At 39.8% G+C, this 21537-nt stretch overlaps 1 protein-coding gene across 12 annotated transcripts in view; it reads right to left on the reverse strand.

The window, feature by feature from the left end:
- LOC116842214 (inactive dipeptidyl peptidase 10) overlaps window positions 1-21537 on the reverse strand; it is a 154592-nt gene that overhangs the window by 50947 nt on the left and 82108 nt on the right. For 3 of the 12 annotated variants that reach the window (XM_032811090.1, XM_032811078.1, XM_032811077.1), the window contains exon 1: window positions 6430-6937. The exons of 1 other annotated variant lie outside the window; for it this stretch is intronic. The gene's annotated coding sequence lies outside the window, so the exon portion shown is untranslated. Of the gene's footprint in view, window positions 1-2982; window positions 3667-6429; window positions 6938-16174; window positions 16305-21537 lie in introns of those variants that run through there. 8 more of the 12 variants (XM_032811084.1, XM_032811082.1, XM_032811080.1 and 5 more) reach the window with 6 other exon arrangements.

A 21537-nucleotide genomic window follows, 5' to 3' on the forward strand; every position in this document is an offset into this window, starting at 1 on the left:
CTCTCTCTCTCTCTCTCTCTCTCTCTCTCTCTCTCTCTCTCTCCCCCTCTCGTCACGAAGGAGCCTCTCCGGCCATTTCGGTACTGACGTCTACTTCGCTCCGCGCATTCACGAAAAGGACTATTTCGGACGGGAGACGAGGGGCGCCGTTCTGTACATACGGATAACGCGTTTAACGCTAAACGCGACTGTCCGATTCGCCAGCTGAAACAACGCTGTACGTGACCTTCGTACAAGGCAAACAGCGCTCAGAGCAACGCCGGTCGCATTTAGCGCTAAATGCGCGCTCGGAATACGGGCGGTAGAGTTTGTTCTTGAAAGGGCTTAAATCAGTTCCGTTTCGGAGCACTCTTGCTTACACTCCAGTTACTCTTAGCGGCGCGTATGACAAGGAAGTGCGCGTTTGTTCGGGCGAATCGCAGCCGGTTCACCTGGCCTCCGCGCGACTGATATTATTATCGCCGCGAAGTTCGCATTACGCGGTCGTTCCCGCATCCGAGCGAAACGCTGGAATTAAACATGTCTGTAGCTGCAGTTTGACGGGTGGTCGTTGAAATTATTGGTCTTCTGGCCTTCTGAAGCCGGTACACGGACGGGTGCAGTTCATTATCGTCGGCGCGGAGAATTGGCGCCGAGCTTTACTCACTTTCCGCTGCGATTAAGACATATTGACGAGCCCAAAGTTCGGGTTTCTCCATCGTTGAATCGAAGACTCCGGCGTCGTTGGGGATAATCGCACGCGACATCTACCGTAATGCCGATCACGAGGCAAGGAAAGATCACGCGCGGAATCCCGGATAGGCAGGTATAAGTCAATTTGCCAGCAACTTGTCGATTTGTAAAGCTTGCGTCCCTTATGAGTAATTCATACGGCACGCATTTACCGTATACACGGAGAAAATGTTATAGCAAGCATTACGTTAAAATTGTATTCCTTTTTTAAACATATATCTAAAGCTCTGAAAGATAAATAACCTAATTAAGAATGATATACAAGCAAATGCTAATTGTTCGTGTGTGTAAATTAGAATAGGAGGATAATAATATTTAATAGTATTAAACGTACGTGCCGAATGATCTTTCGGTCTTTCAACGTACGTGGAAAGGTCCAGGTTTAAAATTCAACTTCTAGCTGTATTTTTCATAATTTAAAAAATGAATAAAATCGCGCATTCGGGATTTTAAAAAAGGCGGTATATTAATTAATTATAAATTATTGGGATTCAGAGCCGGTTTGATAATGAAAGATTTGATTTACCGTGTCCGTTGAAAGACTGGAAAATCATTCGGCGCGTGCGTTTGACACTATCAAATATTATTATCCTTCTGTTCTAATTTACATGCACAAATATCTAGCATTTATTCTTATAGGTCTCATCACTTTTAATTATATTCCCTTTTCCAATATTTTCTTTTCTGAAACTGGACCATACCAAAATTATAGCGTATTACTGTACACCGAAAGAGAAAAACTGGTTGTATCAACCAGAAGAATAGTAAAATATGGCATAGCTTTCCTTTCTGGCTTCAACAATCAATTCTTGGTTGCGCTGACCTACCGACTCGTTGCCTCAAAATACACTTCTTCAGGCAACGAATTGCAGTATTAATGTATGATGTCGCAACGTAACCAAGGTCGACGTAACCAAGAATTGGTTACTAAAGCCAGAAATAAAAGCTATGTCATATTTTACTATTCTCTGGCTGACCATTTTTTTTAGTGTAGAAACAGTGAATTTTCGTGTGTGACGATATCTGTCTGACGATATAAAAACATTCAAGTAATTACAATAATCTTATAGCAAAAAGTCAAACGTGCATAACGTTTTTAAACGAACATACAGTAATTTCGGTCATAATTCTGTACGGCCCAAGATTGGAAAAATTCTGTTATAGTTATACTACAATATTTCCTGCGTGTAAAATAACGAAATAGAAATATAAAGAAAATGGTCAAAATTTGTCAAAACAATATGTGTCGCGTAAAATATATATAATATGGAAATATACGAAACATGGAAATCTGGATGTAACATGGAAATGTAATATAGAAATCTGAGCGTAACTTTTTTTAGTCAATTTATCGCTGCATCTATGTGAAGAGAACCTGACTGAATGAAGTGAATTTGATGACTAATTTAGTGCAATATATTTGTGCCATAAATGCGATTTAAAAAAGTGCAGAATTTCCATCATCGATCGTCTCACGCCGTGATAATCATGAAAGTCTGTTTGAAAATTATGCGCCCGAATAAACTTCTACGATTAACACGATGTGAGACAATTGATGATGGGAATTCTACAATTTTTTCTGGCATTTATGAGGCAAATATGTTGCATTGAATTAATCATTAAATTCACATCATACAATAATAATAATAGTGCACATTTTGTCTTTCATCGATACAGTCACAAATTCACTAAAAGTCATACTCAGATTTTTATATTGCAGTTTACATGACATATCGTTTTTGTGTAAACTTTAATAATTTGTCCCATATTTCCCTCGTAGTTCGATTTCGTTACTTCATGTGATAAATATGCATGCATATGATTCATTCATGCACTGAAAAAATTATTCGATAAGAAATTAATAAACATTCTCGATCAAATTACCGATGAATTTTTGTATCCGATGAGAAATATCGATTCATAATTTTTTGATTGGCTTATCTGATGAAATGCCATTATAATCGGAAGTATCCGATAAAATTTAATCGAATCCTGATTTATTATCCTGATTTATTTTGACCAGAAATATCCGTTTGTTAATTTTTTATCGGATAATTTCTCTCAGCGTGCGGGATGCAACTTTTTCGCAAATCGACCAGGAAGGTTGCAGCCAATTTACGCACACCTGCCTCTATCTAGGTGGAAAGTAGCGCGGTAGCTACTTTCCACCTACTGGATGGTTTAGAATAGTTTACGATGATGTCCTTCGAGGATCTCTCCCGCGTACATGTGGGTGTATAAAAAACTCACTGGGGAAGCTATCGGCGAGTCGGAGAATCGCATCCAACGAAGTATCCTCAGCAAACGTTGACCGTCGAACGTTTGCGACTTCATCTCCGAACGAGAGTTCGGTAAAAAGAGAATTCGATGCGTGTGTGTGCATTGTGTGTGTGTGTATGTTTTTCCCCGCGGGTAACCGATACCTCGTAAATAACATTGCGCTCGCCGAGTCGCGATGCGAATGGGCGCCCTGCACGTACACGTGTATCGCGTACCCCGTCCCACGAGTACAAAGTCAACTCTCTATATCTCTCTCTCTCTATCTTTCGACCGACAGTAATCAATGTCCGTTTACGTAGAAACGTAGTTAGAAAACAAAGCCATTTGTCTGTCTTCGGAAAGGAAAGGAGAGGAATGAACATTGCCGAGCCGCGACAGCGCGAAAAAAGATGACGAATGCGCCGGGATAAAGGCAGCTTTGCACTTTGACGCCAACGATGATCCCGGGACGGGATTCGCCGGTTTCCTTTTTTTTTTTTGTTTTTTATTGTTCTAAACCCGACAAGGAAACGTCAGTCGTACGGGCGAATTGATGACTCGATCCCGTCAACGAGTTATAAGGTAGAAGTGTGCACGGACGCGCACCTAATCCTGGACATTATTCTTGCTTTGGTCTTTAAATATGAACATTGAAACTGTCACGACATAGAATATATGTCCCGAGAAAAAAAATATTTGAAAGATGAAATATTTGTAGGATGTAAAGTTTATTTATAGAAATAAACTTCATATTCTATAAATAAATTTTCAAGTATTTTTTCTTAGTGTGTATATGTACATATTTTTTTGATATTTTTATATATGTACATATTTTTTTGATATTTTTATATATTTTAGTTTTAACATATAATTTAATACTTAAGCTTTCTCCCTTAACATGGAATATATTAGATGCTTGCAAAAATTCATAAGGTTACAAATAAATGTAGCAATGATTTAATAATTGTTTTCCTTTAAGTGTTGCTTTTTAATTTTTATTATATTTTAAATTTTATTTTAATTTTAAGCTTTATATTATATTTTAAATTTTATTATAAATATATTGGCTATACATATATTATATTTTTGATCAGAATTGACAATTCATAGTTTCAAACAAAACAATCATATTTAACGTGATTAAAGATAGAACCAAATAAAGTTTATCTTTGCCATTGCATATTTCATTACTTGAATCGAGTCGAAACTGCTGCAACAACTAAAAGATTGATTGTAAAACTTATGAAGAGAATATTGTGGAGAAAATATGAATGTTATATGTTGCTATCTGTGAGAAGTGGTTTAAAAGGTTTAGAAGTGGTAATTACGATGTCAACGACAAATCTTCTGGTCGTCCAAATGAGATGGAGAACAATGAATTGAAAGTGTTGTTCAACGAAAATTCGACCCAAGCACTAAAAAAGTTTGTAGAGCAACTTTGAATTGATGAATCAACAGTATTCCGCCATTTAAAAGCAATAGAAAAGAGGATCCAGGAGGAAGAAAGATGACTCTCTGCAAATGCGATTGCGAACCAACTTACCATCTGTCTCTCATTGCTTGCCGGCACAAAAAAAGAAGTTTTTTTGTGGCGAATAGTTACGAGTGATGAAAAGTGGATTTATTCTAAACGCAAAATATCATAAGTTGATCCCGGTCAACCATTGACATTGACAACAAAATGCAACATCCACGGTTATAAGGTTCTCCTGTGTATTTAGTAGGGCCAAGGAGTGCTTTACTATAAGCTATTGCACTGTGGCAAACAACCACAGGAGATCGCTACAGTCAACAATTATGATGTTTGAACCAAAGCCACATTAAGGAAAAACGCCCTTAATCGACGCCGCGAATCGACGCAAAGTCATTCCGCTTCACGACAACGCCAGGCCACATGTTGCTGTTGCGACTAAAGAGTTTGGCGATCGTCCACCAATCTTCTTTAATTAATAACTCAAAAATCTTTGCAAAATGATAGAAGACATTTTTGTTCAGTTTAATCGACACATACACGCGAGAGTTTTTATCATCAGACACCCTGTATGCATATTTAATGTTGAAAGTTTAAATATTCGTACTTAAGGACCAAAACAATAAGAAAGTCTAGGATCAGGTACGTTTCTAGAAATTACGTAACTTCTACTTTACATGTTCAACTCGCTTTCAGCGAGAAAATGAGCCCTACGACGATTAAAAAAAATCTACAGCTCTTTGTCAATTCACTAATTCAAAAGATTCTTTGGTATATCTGTTCGATACGAGATATCAGTCGCGAATGGTGGAACTCAAAGAAACTGATCTGCTTTGACAAAGTGAGGGAAAAATTCAGCGTGAAGCTGTAGTTAAGAAGCAGGAGTCTCGAGTTACACAGTAGTCGCACGAGAATTACGTCGTGCTACGAATTAACGAAGCCTATCCATTCGCGACGTTGAATCTCTCCGTAACTATGACTCGGTTCAAGTTTTCTTAGAGGAGTAGTTTTCGGCGTACACCCAAAAACAACTGGTCGCTTGGAAATCCGATGTCGATCTCCCTACACACAAATACTGCACATACTTATACACATGTGCTTTATGCGAAGCTCATTCATCACATGCGATCAGTCAACGCGCTAATGCATACAACAATGCGATGCATGTTGAGTGCAGTTCCTGGATGTGGTGAGCTGAATGGGGCCTGGTTGAAAAACAGCGAGCTCCAAGGACGCGACCCCAGAGGCGGGATCCCTAAGGTTGTGAGGAGCAGCGGTGACGTGACGTTGACAAATGACGAGTCACATTTCCACGATAGGGGTCGCTTCACACACGGATACGATGGAACAATCGCGAGACGCTGTCGCACGTTTTTCTCTCGTAATCGCGACGACAATGGCGATTAATTTCGCGATAAAATAATCTCCTCGATTCTTTCTCGCCCCGATTGACACGTCAATGTCTCCTATTGCCTTCCCTCTCTCTCTCTCTTTCTCTCTCTCCCCGCGCTGACAATTAATGACAGATGAGAATAAAAACGATTGGTAATAATTATAAATGGATGTTCATGCGTCTCGAGAGGTGATGAACGGTGTGTGCGTGTTCGAGAGGTTGGAGGACGCGAATGCAGAAACGTTTTCACCGTTTCCCAATCGACTACGGAGGATGGGAGATTTATCGCCTTGCCTCGCAATCGAATCCAAGAGACAAATAGTTACTTAGGGATAATAGGTCCGACTGTGTGAAACTAGTCGCGGCGACGGACAGACTACAAAAAATTTCCACCGTTCCGTTTGATACGCGGGAGCGATTAAGGCGGAATTATCCGAATTCGTCTTCCCTGAAAATACGACTGTCTCGGATTTCTTGGAGTATTTTTCTCCGCGTGAGAGAGAAAGAGAGAGAGAGAGAGAGAGAGAAAGAGAGAGAGAATCCTTACAACGCGCTATTAATTAATTGTAATTACTGAATTTTTCTTGACGCACTGGTCTCCGAGTCTCATAAGAACGACGACTGTATCTCTTCTATTTGCGCCGCCTTCCGGAAGCAATCCATGGGGAAGATGGATCGTCGCGAGTAGTCCGCGATAATCGCGTTATTGTCTCCAGAAACTACCTGTTGTATCCATAGCGGAACGTAATCGATCGATTCGCTTGGGAGCAGATTCGCCTAACGACGGTATTAAAGGCCGACCCGGCCAGGATCCGGCGTCGACGAGTATCGGCCACTCGCCGACGCCGCCGTCGACGGCCCCGTCGAGTACGCTGTCGGCACAATTCGCACGGTATGGTCCGTTGGTCGCGGTCACGCGTCTTATGCGGTCTTATGCGCGCAATAAAATTGAGAAAAATCACCCCCGTGTACGTCGAGCCGCAGCCCGCCGCGCGTTCCGACGTGCACTTCGGACGAGTGCCACGACACGCTGTTCGCGAACGTTTTGGAGCGCGCGCGCCTCGCCAAAGCCGAGATTGTTATTCGTGTCACGAGGAGGTCGGGCAAGAAATCCGCGGGGGCGCATGCAGAAACGGCGACGCGCGTCCGTGTCTTTACGTGCAACGCCGAAATAAAGCGGGTGACGAGGAGACCTGGCTCGCAACCAAGACGGTTAATCTCGCGCCTCGGACCGATCTTCGTTCGACGGCTACAAAACCGAAGAATATCTCGTCACACCATACAGTATGCAGCACGTAGCCACGCTCTGCTCGCTCGCTCGCGAATCGATCCTTCTCCTCCTTCTCTTTCTCCTTCTACTCCTGCTACTCCTGCTACTATCGCGCGCTATATTCTTCCTTTATTTCGGTTATGAGGCCAGTAACCGAACCAGAGTCCAATGTCGAATTCGCGATTTTATTCTGTCGTTGAGTTCGGCTCGGGAGCACACGGAAAAACTTAGCAGTCTTGGACATTAATTGGCCAAAATAATTGATTAATCAATAATCAGAACTAACCAGTCGTCATATGTGAAAACACAAACCATTTCATCGATTGATGAAATTAATTTTTAATTAAATTTATTGATGGATTGCTTAATCGTCGATTAATATTGTAGGATGCGCCGGGGAAAAAAATAAGGGAATGATTTAGAAATTAATAAGGTTAATGAGGTATAAAGCAATAATAAACGTAAAGAAACGAATTTTAAAACTCTTAATACTTAAAAATTCAAAATAAAGATGTGATATTCATGCGCTCTTCTGTTCTTCATTTATGATTGAATATCAAAGAACCTTTCACTTATTTTTCATTTTTTTTTTAGTAAAAGAGGATCTTTTACATAATCTTATAATGTTTCGAGAGCACTGCGATGCAATTTGTATTATCGATTTCTTCAAAAAGTAATATTTCTGAAGTACAATAAAATATAAATTATTTTTTACTTTTTTATTATTTTCTTACCGACTTTTATACTATCATGATAAAATATCTGATCCTTTTTATATTAAAAAATAAAAAAATGAAATTGATTAATCCAAATCCAAGTGAATTATGAGTCGGTAGAAATCGTTGGTGCAAATTTGCATCTGTGTGCTTTTAGCGTTTTTCGCCATATATGTACGTTTGAAGAGTTAATGCCTAAAAGAAGAGCTCTTTTGCTAGTACATCGTCCTCTGTTTGTATTCCTGTCTATCTTCTCTGACTCGTATGTTTGCAATTTCCTCATCTTTTTAATTCCGAAAAATGATTTCGTAAAATTTCGGGTTTAAAGACTCAAACTGCCTTGCTAGGCAAAACTGCCTAACGACTCTAGACGTGTAAGATAATTTGTAATAATTGATTTCATCAATCGACTAAATTGTTCATGATTATATGCATGACAATTGATTAATTTTTATTATTAATTTTCCAATTGTTTGGGTTAAAAAAAATGTTAATCGATTAATACCCAATATTGAGCGTACTCTTTAAAGTACAATCAATATTGTTCATTGAAATATTTATGACTCGAGTGGTTCAGTTGAAATTATAACACTGCAATCAGTAAAATCTTGCTGAAGGAATCAGCGATGGTCATTATTATTGATGCAGTTTGTAAACACAGATAGTGTCATCGCACGCAAATTGCATAAAAATTGTTAATCTCATCACTACGAACACAAAAAGTTGGGCTTCGTATAATAAGATGTATATAGGACGGAACAGTAAAGTGAGAGTATTTCTACTGAAGATCAATGAATACTCACTGACCATCGGTGAAATACTCTCCTCTTGCTAATTCAATCAGAAATACTCTTACTGATCAACTTTAAGAAAGAAAGTTGTAAAACTTAAGCAATAAGCAAATTGACCAATCACACACGGAAAGAACAACTCTGTTAGTATAACTGAATTTCCTATTACCCAACAAGAACCACTCTCTAAAGTACAATCAGTATATTCTTGCTCCCTAATGCTATACCTGGCGGTGAAATGTTATAACTGGCGATTCGGTTACAAGTATAGTATTACAATCAGTAAAATCAGATCAGTTAATAGCTGATTCGATCAGTTAATAGCATCGACTATTTCCATTATTAATTCATTTTGCGAATATCAATTGCACGCAAAGTGCATGGAAACATCAAATTTGTCGTCACAAATATAGAAACTTGAATTTGGTATAACGTATGACGAATTTATGACGAATTTATAACGTATAACGAATTTATTTATCACGGAATTTGCAGGGAAATCTTACTTCCACTGATCGAAATCAGTGAGAAATAAGATGAAGCAATAAAGTGGGAATTTTTTCATTGAAAATTAGTACTTATTCACTGATCATCGGGGAGTTAGTCCTTTTACTGATCCAATCAGAAACATTTGTACTGATCCACTTTAAGAGAGCAGATGAAAGACCCGCTTGTAGGAACAAAACGATTTCTGTCGGAGGTTTCTACTTAGCCAATTGCTCTCAGTTACCTTAACCGAGTTTTAATGCAGCTGAATGTTCAGATAAATGTTCCCGGTCACTGTAACAGAGACATTAATTCTCATCAGTGAGTTTTTCGTCTGGTCCCCATTTAGTTACACGTAATGAAATTGTTTTCCTGTGCAGCAGATTGTTCTCTTTACGGTTCAATTGATTGTGATTAGTCAATTTTCTTGCTTGTTTTTCCGTGTGCCACGACTTTCATCGGACACGCGAGACGTTGCTCTCGATGACAATCGAGCGCGCGGACGTAAACTTTTTTCGCACGCCGCACAACAAGCGAGCGAACGATATTACTTGTAATTTGATCGCGTGACGTCACGTCATAATGCAGTGCCGTTATATCACGATATCCGTCGACGCTTAGGAGATAAGTTACGGCCGGAATACACAGACGGAGGGATGAACCATAAATTCCACGGCGCCATGCGCGATAAGGTTTAATTTTATGAGCGTATGGATACAAATTGCGATAGAATCCGCCAGCAGCTGACAAGACCCGGGTCTAATACGATGACTGGTGGACCCCACCTGACTAGAAATTTATCCCGTGAACCTGATGACGTTGATCTTAATCAGTGTATCTGTGTATAAGATGTATAAGTTATCTGTGTATAAGATGTATAAGGTATATAATTTGTATATCAGTTACCTGTGACTTGTATAAGGTAATATTATCTCGAGTCTTAATTAATAATAAGGTTCCAATTATTAATGATCCTTATTATCAATAAGACACTGATTGCTACGCTGCATTACATGATTTATTTGAATTTGGATCTGGTTAGATGGCGTGTAAGTGTGTGCATGCTTGGTTAACGTGATGCATAAGTTTGAAATGATTTTAATGTATTGAGTTAAGCATGGGGAATTAAATAAGGAAAATTGTAGAAATGAATGCGTAGATAGTGTGTAAGTGAGGGCGAAACAGGACGTTAGGGAGGGAAGCAATATTTAAGGCGTATAGGCAATAGAGGTTATGGCGTCATAAGGAACGGGTAGTTAGAGCAAAAATATATAATAGGTATTAATAGAAAACAGAAGTATATACAAGGGATGAAGGAAGAACAGGATATAAGAACTGAAGAGGTTTAGTCATCGGATGGGATAAGGAAGTAAAATAAAGGAAGAAAAATGATACAAGGATTGACGGGATAGGTGCTGTGCAAGTAAGAGGATTGAAGTGCAAAGGATAAGAGAAAAGTTATAATATATGGAAAACTTCTTGGCAATGTAAGCCAAAGAAAACATTATAGGAAAGAAGAAAAAGGTAGACTGAAGAAAAAAGTAGATGAATTACTATATGGAGTCAGAAGAGTAATATAAAGTAGAGTAATAAAATTAATAAAATTCAATAGAAGGAAATTGAAAGAAAAGAGGATAAAAAGGAAATAAGGAAAGCAGTGAAGAGATCGAATAAAAAGAGGAAAGATAAAGGAGTAGTGAAGGGAAGAATAGAGTACGGAATATTGTGTACAGGGATAATATGATATTAGTGTTGAGTATGAAATAGGAAAGTGTAATTAGACGTGATAGATAAGGAGAAGGTGTAGTTCGATAAAATTGTAAAAGTTAGATGAAAATTAAGATTGTGAGAGGAGATTACAGGGGCATTTAGATAACGAGGATGATGTTGCAAAATCGATTAGAGAGAGGCGACTATAACTATAGGGATATTAGTAACTAGATAGGTAGAAGTAAGATATTCAGATGGTAGTTTCTGCTTCTTTATCGGTGCGTGTTCCAATTGGCTTTCCGTTTACTGTTTTTCTGCCAAGATGTGAATTCTGTCTAAGATTGCACGACTCGCGCAAAACGCAACGTATCTATTTCGCGATACAAATAATTGCCGGCGAATCGTGGCGCACTAACTGATGCAGAACTTTAATCTGGTAATGTGGAGCGTGCGAAAGACACCTGGTCGCGCGACAGTAAGCGACGCTAAGATCCGGAACGGGTAGCATTTAAAAGCCGGGATAACGCCGTTCGTTATCTCATTGGAAAATAAGCGTCTTACGGTAGAAACAAAAACGCGGGGACACCGCATAATGGATTAGCTCGCGTCGTACATTCCGTTGTTTAGTATGGTAAGGCGGAATTCCGCAAAGAAACGGGTTTTGTCCTTGTCCCGAGTTATTCTCGCGAATGACAGCTCGTCCTGTGCCATCCTCACTTCTTCGCGACGAAAAGGAATCCGTAATGGTCGGACAATCGCTTTTCCACACGCGCGCGCTTCGCTCTGTCTCACAGAGCCTTTTCCATTGTCCTACGCGAATCGCCATTGCCGCAGAAAAGCCCTGACGAGGCGCAAAATCGCCGCGGCGTTTTCGTCTTTGTGTCCGCCAAGTTTAATCCTTTAGGCAGCCACCCTGCAGGAATTCGACTCAGATCCATGTCCGCGCCGCGCCGTGCGACGAATCCTGGACCGCCCGATCCCGTGAGAGAGACAGAGAGAGAGAGAAGAGAGAGAGAGAGAGCCTGTTGCAATTTCAGCGTTTCCCGGATTCGCATGGACCGCCGTGGCGATAACGTATCGTTCTCCAAGTTTCGCGTCTCTTCCCCCTGGCCAAGAGTTCGATCCTTTTTCGGAAACTTCGTGCTGCCGTTTGCTTGATCGAAGTCTCGTTGGCCTCCAATATCCTATTCCATAGGAATGATCCTCTCCGGTCTGATCCTAACGGATAAATCGAGTCCGCGTCTTTTAGTTTTCAATACTCTGTCTACCACCTCGAGACTTTCCGCTCGCTCCCGACGGCTGTGGATTTTCATTTTCGAAAAGCAATTCCACCGAGGGATTTGACCGCATTTCGGCGAAAAATTGAGTCCTTCTTTCTCTTCTAGAGTCTTTCAAGTCAGAGTTAGGACACCATCCGCTATTTGGAAGTGAGTGAGAGAAAAGCTGTAGCGCGTTTCGTCATTTCATTCTTAGAGCTTATGTCTCTTTTCTACTAGAGTTTTTCTCTCACTCCCACTCATGTCAACCTTGAAAATGGCGGACAGGATGCAGACTAATCAGGAATCATCATGCTTTGTTCTGACTCTGACTAGAGGAACACTACTCTCTTCCAATTTGGTCCACGTACAAATCTTCCTCATTGTCAAGAATGCTCTGCACGCGCTCCTCTCTTCGCCTTTTTGATTCTTTTTCGACCACGGATGCTGCATATTGGGGACAAATGGAAATTTATTGTTCAAAAATTGCTACAGACCATAATTCTTAACCGATCGAGACGAATCTTTTGTAAAATTAATAAATTTCCAAGAAAACTGTGGAACACGATTTTTAAAAAAGGCTCCCTGAAATTTACAATATCAATAACAATTTGGAAATTATTGTTAACCAGAAGTTGAATTAGAAGAATATTATTTTTAAAGTTGTAATTTATTAAAACGATTAATTTCGGAAAGATTCGTTTCGATTCGTTAAAAGTTACGGTCTGCAGAAATTTTTGAGCAGTAAATTTTCATTTGTCCCCACTGCGCACCGTGGAACTCGGCAGTTTATTTCTTCCTTAATTATCAAGCGGAACGAGTAGGCAGAATTTTTCATTCCGCAAGCGGTTTTCTGATCGCCACAAATTGTCTTAAGCGCCTAAGCGTGCAGCCCACCGCGTTCCACCGCATCTACGATAATACCGCGTTAAAAATTAGTTTCTCGAGAACGAAGTTTCGCCTGTGCGAAACACCGGAATTCTCGAGATACGCGCTTTATACGCGCGTCATTTTATTTATAAAGATTAACAAAATTCCACCGCGTTACGAAAGTCTGCCATTTCCTATCGATCTGTCTTAATTTGTCTCGGGGGGAACCTATTTCCGTCCGGTCTTAAAATACGACTGCCTCCTCAGAAACTACGGGCCGCTCTCGTCGGCGACTTTGACAGCGTCTGGAACGAGATCCGCGCGCGTGTTTTGGCTCCCTCGAACTTGCGATAATGGACCACGGAACCGGTCTTCCGCTTCCGGAATTGCCGGCGACACGCCGGCAACTTTCGCGAACCCGGCAACCGGGACGCGAACGGGACGCTGACGCGGCGGTCCACGGTCTTCGTGTGACGTCAAGCCGCGCGAGATTTTTCGCGGACCGAATCTCGCGCGGGACACTGCTCGACACCATTTCCCGCACGTCCCCCGTTTTCGACGGGAGAGAGAGGCACGATAACGGGAAACGAGGGGGAAATATCGCCGCGCGAACCAAGTGAAAAACTGCATCTCGCTGAGTCCACGCGCGTTTCGCTAAACGCCAGTATATCAAGACCCGAAGACTGACAGTGACAGAGCGATGCCGAAAACGCGGCGCGGCGCGCTCTGTGCAAAAACACGAGATCGAAATATACGAGAGCGGTGGATGTATTTCGCAAACGCGGCACGGTTATTTACAGAATTGACAGGTGCGACCGGCGCATTCTCGAGCTGCGTCTGGGCTTCCTGAATTCGGCCTAGAGATGCAAAGGACCATAGATAAAGTGGGTTGATTTTGGCAAAAAAGTGTAACGTATGATGCATGTTGCAATCTTACGATTTTTGGGTCGTTGAATTTTGGCACGTGTTTCTATCCGTCCAAATCTGTTCCGAAAAGCAGTCCAAGTTCGTCTTAAAGGGGTTGAGATAAGTCACTTTTAATAGTGATTTAGTTAGAAGAAAAGAGCGACGATTTTATTTCAATTATTTGATTACTTATATCATAGTTCAGTTTTATAACTTTTTTCACTAAAAGAAATCAAGGAAACACTTCAAAACGAAATACTTGAATGCTAAATCAAACATAGTGAAATCAATATGATATATTAAAAAAATAAAAAGGACAGTTCATTTCTTATTCAAAGAATTTTAAGAGAGAAAGGGAGAGAAGAGAGGAGAGAGTCTCATCAGATGTGCATATATCTGCATACATTGTGCAGTTTTTAGGAAGTTAAAATTGCTAATGGTGGACTTCGATACTATTTTAGAGGTTTTACCTCTAAGAACTTCTTATAAGCAAATTTAGCCTGTCCTTAATTTTCAATGAAAAAAGTTATGAAACTAATTGTTAAACTATAATACAAATAAATAAATAAATAATTGGAACAAAATCATCACTAAACTAAATCAATATTAAAAGTAACTTATCTCGATTTTTTTAAGGCTAATTTTTACCAATTGTCTACAAGTTTATATAGATATAAATATTACCATCGTATTGAGTGACCCAAAAAATGTAAGATCACATGTTTAACGTTACACTTTTTAGGTCAAAATTGACGTATTTTACCCATCGATCTTTTATTCTCGTCATTCGTTGCTTACTTTTGTCGCAAGCACGCGCTAAGACTAATTTGACTGGGATATGCGACCCACGTTAACGCTACTCTCTTAAAATAAATCTGTGAAAATGTTTTCAATTGGATCAGTAAAAGAAGTATTTTACAGTATCAAGGAATCAGAGAATATTCACTAATTTTCAATCGTATTTCGATCAGTAGATCGATTAGAGTAAATATGTTCTTATCACACTGGAACTCATCCGATTTATTTTTCAATTTCGAGTGAAAGTAGTCACCCGACGATTCAGAGTGGAGAACTCACTCTACATGAATGAAAGATTACTCGAATCCAAGTGACTCGGTCGCTCTACTTTCCGAGTGAAATTTCACTCCAAGAAGTTTAGAGAGTACACAACACGAACCAAATAACTGTTTGGGGTCGAAACTGATCAGAACTGTGAAATAAATTTCTAGTCGAGGTTGGTTTTCAATGAAAACATCACCATTTTATTGCTCAGTCTTATATCTTATTGATTTTGACCAGTGCAAGATTTCACTGTAAAATCCTGTAAGTTCACAGTAAAAATGGCAGTGTTATGTGCGACAACATTGCCATAATACTTGCGCGCAATGATACTGTCTGTGTTCGTAAAGTGTATAATAGGGATAGTCAGTTCAGTTATAAGTACAGCACTGCAATTAGTAAAATTGCCGAAGAGATCAGTTAATAGTAACAATTATTGTCACTATCGATGCATTTTGCGAACACAGAGAGAGCCATTGCACGCAAGTGCGGGCACGGAAATCATTAATTTCGGTTGTCACGAACGCAAAAAGTTGATTTTTATATAGCATATAACAAATTTGTGTATTACAAATTTAGCAGTAAAGTCTTCCACTTCCACTGGTCAAAAGCAATGATGTGCAAGATGGAATAGCAAAGTAGGAGTGTATTCGCAGAAAACCAGTGAGTACTCATTAATCATTTGTGGAATATTTTGAATTATTATGTGAAATATTGTGAATTATTTTGATGATTCAATCAAAAGTATTTTTACTGATCCACTTTAATTTGTTTCGCTACTAACGGGACATATGTTTCCTTTATTATTAATAATAACCTTATTCAATCGAATAAACAACTTTTCGGTATCGAGAACACACATCAGCTGCTACTTTACTTATTAGTATTGAGATAAATATGTCTTCCTAAAAATCTTAGTGGACCATTAGTGTCTCGGCTTTATTTCTTTGGCATTAATAAAACTTCTCTTTTTTTTTACTAAAACTATATTATATATTAATGCATTCAATAAGGTGAAAGTAAAAAAAAATTGTATTTTTAAAAAACAAAATTCGTTAAGCGAAGTAGTTAAGAGAATGATTGTACTTTAGAAAGTACAGAAGTTGCCAAGCTTAGAGCCGGTTATGCCAACCGAGTGGTAACCTAAGTAGCAGTTAAATCATAGCATGTCTCTCTCTTCGTCACTGTTTTTCCTTCAAAATAAACCAGAACAGACACACGCTCACAGTTCAGAGACAAACACAGTTTAGCTTACCAACCCGGTTGGTGCAACCTGGTCTTAGTCGCTTCGGAGCTTAGTTGCTTTCTGACGCGGAAATTCGTTGATCCCACTGAGCCGCGGCGTATTTCCGCGCGTTTCGAGTAAACGTGCGCTACCAGACGCGGGCAGACCGTTTAGCGATACATTTGCTCTGTTTGGCGGCTATTATAACTCACACACACGGCCGTTGTCGACCGTCTGTCTCCGCGCAGACGCACATGTTGCGTCGCGTATCAGCGCGCGATTCCGCCCGCGCGATTCCGCGAGATGCAAGGGAAAATAAAAAGATTATATATATGTATGCATATAGATATATATGTGTGCGCATTGCTGTGTGATGTTCCGACTCCATTAATGGGGTCGTATTGTGCGGCGCTGACAGGTCGGCTGGTCGTAAAAAGCGATCGGGAAAATATTTTCCTGGCCGAACGGCGAAATTCCTCTGGCGCGACCGCGAGCGCATGCCGGCCGACGAGTCTCGCGCCGAAATTAATTAATTACCGACCCGCCGGCGGAGCGGCGATCGCGTGAAAGCCACGATAAACTCGATTGCCCTGGAATATTTTCCACGGCAACGATAATGTGCGCCGAACGGCCGATTCGGGCGCGGGGGTGTTGCTCTTTCCCGCCGTTATCGACGTGGCGCGGGCGCGAGCTCGTTCCTATCACCTTCTCCTCGTCGAGAATAATTTCGCGTTCCCGAGTGTGCCGAGCCTTAATTAAACTGTATTTTTATCGCCTCGCGCGCGCATACATACACATATATATACAAACATGGCACGTTTTACGCCTCGCGTGAATATTTTAAGATCGGCCGGACAAAGTTCCAAAGCGTACTATGCTTGATGTCCTCCTAACGTACGAAGGATATTGTCGTCCGGTCGGACAGAAAAAAAAAACAACGATCATGTTAAACAACAATGCGTGAAACTTCCGGATGTTCTATTTTAAGCTCTCCGCAGTGATATTTATCGATATCGCGAGAGCGGAACGCAAGAATCCATTTTGCGGTCCATCGGCCGCCGCCGACTGCTCTCCACGCGCCCATAAATGGCGGAGTTTTTGTCAAATGAAATTTTTGCGGAAGGGTTAACCCCGCTTTGGAAACTGTGCCGGAATCGGTCTACCGTTGAATACGTTTTAGTACGTTAACGATCGCACATGCGCATGCATGTAGTTCCGACACAAACACGCACAAACTCACAAAAACATATACACACACGGAACGCAGCAAACAAATATTTTGCACGACGGGATAGAATGTACTATAAAGTATTCACGAATGCCGTTCGTTGGTTTGACCCTAGTATGATCGCCCTCTCTCCCTCTCCCCTCTCTTCCTCCCTCTGTCTCTCTCTCTCTCTCTTTCTCTTTTTTTATTTTTGTACCCACTGCTAGCTAAGAGCGGCAGATTGTGACGATAAATATTCCGGCCTTTTGCCACGTGGCAATTAAACCGTTCGTTATGTTTCAACATGGTCCGCGAGAGCGAAAATCGCTCCAGTTCTCTGCTGTTTATTTCTTTCCATCCTAAGTTAAGGAGTTTATTTACCAGGTATGTATTTTCAAGGCGCCCAAGAGGCGCACTTTCAGTGGCGTGTCTATACAGCTACTAATAAATTCACCATTTATCGAGCGATATTATGTCTTTATATATTTATTTCACTGTCTAAATATAATAAATGTTAATTTGAAACGAATTTTTTATATAATGCTATCTTGCTATATTCCATTCAGTACAATTCAAAACATGAAGCAGGAGTTCCCTGACTTACACTTAGTCGACCATTACACTAAATAGGTACAGTGAATATTACTCTTTCTTCTATGCCGCGTTTCGTAATATGTAACATTTATAATGGTAAGTTTTTTATTCGGATGATATTTCATTCTTTACGAAGTTTTACTGGCGTAATGGTTATCCGTATTGCTTTCATCGTAAAGTTATATTTGTGCAAAATTGCAATATTCCGTACAAAATTTCTCATGAACAGTGTATACAAATTGCATGAAACTTTAATAACGAATATGTTTTACTGAGATAAACGTTACGCTAAATTTCTATATTGTATTTTAAACATTTTGACTTACGTGAATTTTAATTTACATGAAACTCCTTAAATTGCAACAACGTGAAACTATCGTAGCTGTCTTTTTAGGCTAGGATCACACAGAGAAATGTAAGCCGTAACACTTAAGCAGTAAGTAAATTGATCAATTACGATCTATGATTCTTCTTACGATCAAGAATAATCGATTGTGATTGGTCAATTTTTTTACTATTTAATCCTCTCGTTACCAATTTTGTTCTTCAAATATACATATTTTGTTTACCTTTACTTCATTAAATACATTAATAGGAGAGATCGGAGTTAAATCTAAATTCTAAATTTTTTTATTTAAACCAAATACTGTTTATTTTAATCAGGTAAACAATATTTGATTTAAATAAAAAGAATTTAGATTTAAGTAAATATATTAATGGCACCCATCAAAGAAATATTTGTTGATTTTAAGATAATTTTTTCCTCAGTATAGCTAGAATGAAATTTCTTGCAAATATATGACATACTGTTTCTATATAATATATAATAATATATAAGTGCAATTTTCATTCATAAAATAATTGAAACAGAGCGATGAGCGAAAAAGATAAAGTTGGCTCATAATTAAAAACTGGCAGAAGAGCTGTGGAGACTTTTTGTGGAGACTCTGGAATTATTAATCAAGATACATATTTTATGCATGATCTTCTCATCTTCTCTGCGCTACTGGGCCACTGAATCCGGTACCAGGATAAGATGGCTGTGTTGCTGTATGTTCGTATTTTGGTTATTACAAAACAAAATATACGATTAACAGGGTTGTGGCGGACATTAATCATAGAAGAAGGTTGCCTCAATCATGTTTATACAGTTGGTTACAACAATTAGTTGCGTGGGAAATTGTAACTTTGAAATTCTGAAATGTGAGACATCTAGCCCTGGTTTTCCCTATACCATAAAATTGTAATACACTGAGACAAAAATGTTTGACATTTGTAACAATATAATTGCATAGAGAAATCATGACTATAAATTATGACCAAGAAAACCATCTTCTTTTATTCTATTATAATGTTAGTAATGATGTTTTTATATATAAATGCATATTACTATCATTTTCGTGTTGGAACAACCAAAACTGAGGGGGGATAAAAAATAACTAAAATTTTAGTTAAACCAATCATTTAACCCCTTTTTACTTTATAATGTAGTTTCAACAACAAAAAATTAAAAGATTTATGTTTGACGCCAAAGGGCTAGGGCTGGGACGTTGTAGTCTCACTGGGGTTTTTGGGAGGATATATTGTCCCAACGGTAATAAGCAGAGTAATAGCTGACGGATTCTGAACGCCAAAAAAACTGTTGATTCATTCGAATAAGGAATTATTAATAGTGAGGAAAACACATGTCCCGTTGATAGCGAAAGGGGGTTAAATCTTACTGCTCATGTTTTTCGACTTATTTTCATCTCGACCGAGTATATTTTTAATTCCCCGCCAAATTAACGGCAGGGCATTCGCGTGACGTTATTACATATTACGTCCCACAAAACCGATATATTTCGCCGCCCGGTCATCCATCGGAAAGCGGATATCGAACGTTTCGGCGGAGCTTAAAACACGACGACGTAATACGATGTTTATGGCGTCACCGCGCGCGTTTTACGACGACAGCCCTTTCCGTTTGTATCGGCTCCGCCGGCGAGACGAAGGACGCGTTTACCGTAGCCTATCCCCCGCATATTTACGATGTTTGACTTTTGCTCGCGCAGGAAAGGCCAAGCGGATACGTACGCGAGAGAGCTCGGAATGCTCTTCGATTCTGAATATGGCTCACCGCCAAGGAGTATCGAGAGTCATACACTCGTGTCTTCCGAACTCGTCGTTTTCCTCCGCGGCCCTGCTCGTGCTTCTCCACCCTCTGCGTACCACCCTCGTCTAAAATCAGCCGGGACGATAATAAAAATATCGCGCGGGGCCACGGACCGACGAGAAAACTCGAAAAAGAAAGCAAGAGAAAAAATAGCGAGCCAAAAGGAACATGATGTGTCGTTTGGAGCGTTTATATAGATCCACCTCTCGCACGTCGTGAATTTTGAAGCAGCTCTGAGGACTACTCGGTGCCTCAGCGAGAAATATACCTCCACTCGCGTTGATACCGTTTCCTCTCAGTTTTTTTGTTACCACGTCACCATTCACGAGTTCTCTCGCACGAAAAGCACATTTTCGCTCGAGAAGCGTCCCGCTGCGCGTCGTCGCGAATTGCAAAGGGTGAGATTGGCTTGAGCTAAAGTTACCCTTAATTATCGCACTTGTCACGATCGAGCGCACTTTATTATGATCGACGGTGCAGGCATTGTCTGGCGCCGTAGGAATCTACCAAAATAAAAGCTACAAGAGAACGCATCGACGCGGCACCCCATCGAAAGTTTGTCGGCGCTCTTGGCGCGCTTCGATTAGAAGGATTCAGTAAATAAATGTCGTGAATTCTAAAGTAATCTGAGAGCTACTTGCATACCAAAACGTGGCCTCTGAAGAAAATTTTACTGGAAGTCTATATAGTTCACGTTGAATATACTATAGGTTTTCAGTAAAATTTTCTTCAAAAAGCACGTTCTGGAATACAGCCTTAAAATCTTAATGAAAGATATGCCTCCACGTTGATATCATTTCTCGCGAAAATCTTCTTTACGCGGAAAATACAGTATAGTTGACCCACACCTGGTTGTGCCAGCCAGATTCAATAGTAAAATACGCAAACAACTAATTTTGTAGTTGCTATAATAACAGGAATTGCTGAGTTACTGGCATTGCAACAATAACGATATCTAGTTACTTTAACCAGAATGTATCCGTGGTAAATCATCCCAACCGATTTCTGGTTGCCACAAATAACAGTCAACTACATTGATATATTAAAGTAACCGAGTTATATCAACCATACACATCACCATTATATATATGTGGTTGTTGCAACCACAGAGCAATTACTAAGTTATAGTGACAATATATGTGATTGCTCAAATTGGAGTGTATGGTAAATGTCACCTCAACCAACTTCTGATTGCTACAACCAGATCACGTGCAATTATTAGGACCTTAACTTAGTTTCCGCCCAAAAAATACTGAGAAAAAGCATTTATTGTAAAAAATTTATTTAAATTATTTCAATGAAAGTATTTTCCATCACTTTCTACAACTTTTTGCCATCTTTCTGGCAACTGGGCGATACCATCTCGATAAAACGATGTTTGTTTCGAAGCAATCCATTCGTCCACCCATTCTCGCACTTCTTCAACATTTCGGAAGCGTG

The sequence above is a fragment of the Odontomachus brunneus genome, unplaced genomic scaffold (genome assembly GCF_010583005.1).
Source record: "Odontomachus brunneus isolate Ranch 3 - 2012 unplaced genomic scaffold, Obru_v1 Obru_scaffold_022, whole genome shotgun sequence".
In the NCBI taxonomy this organism is placed as follows: domain Eukaryota; kingdom Metazoa; phylum Arthropoda; class Insecta; order Hymenoptera; family Formicidae; genus Odontomachus; species Odontomachus brunneus.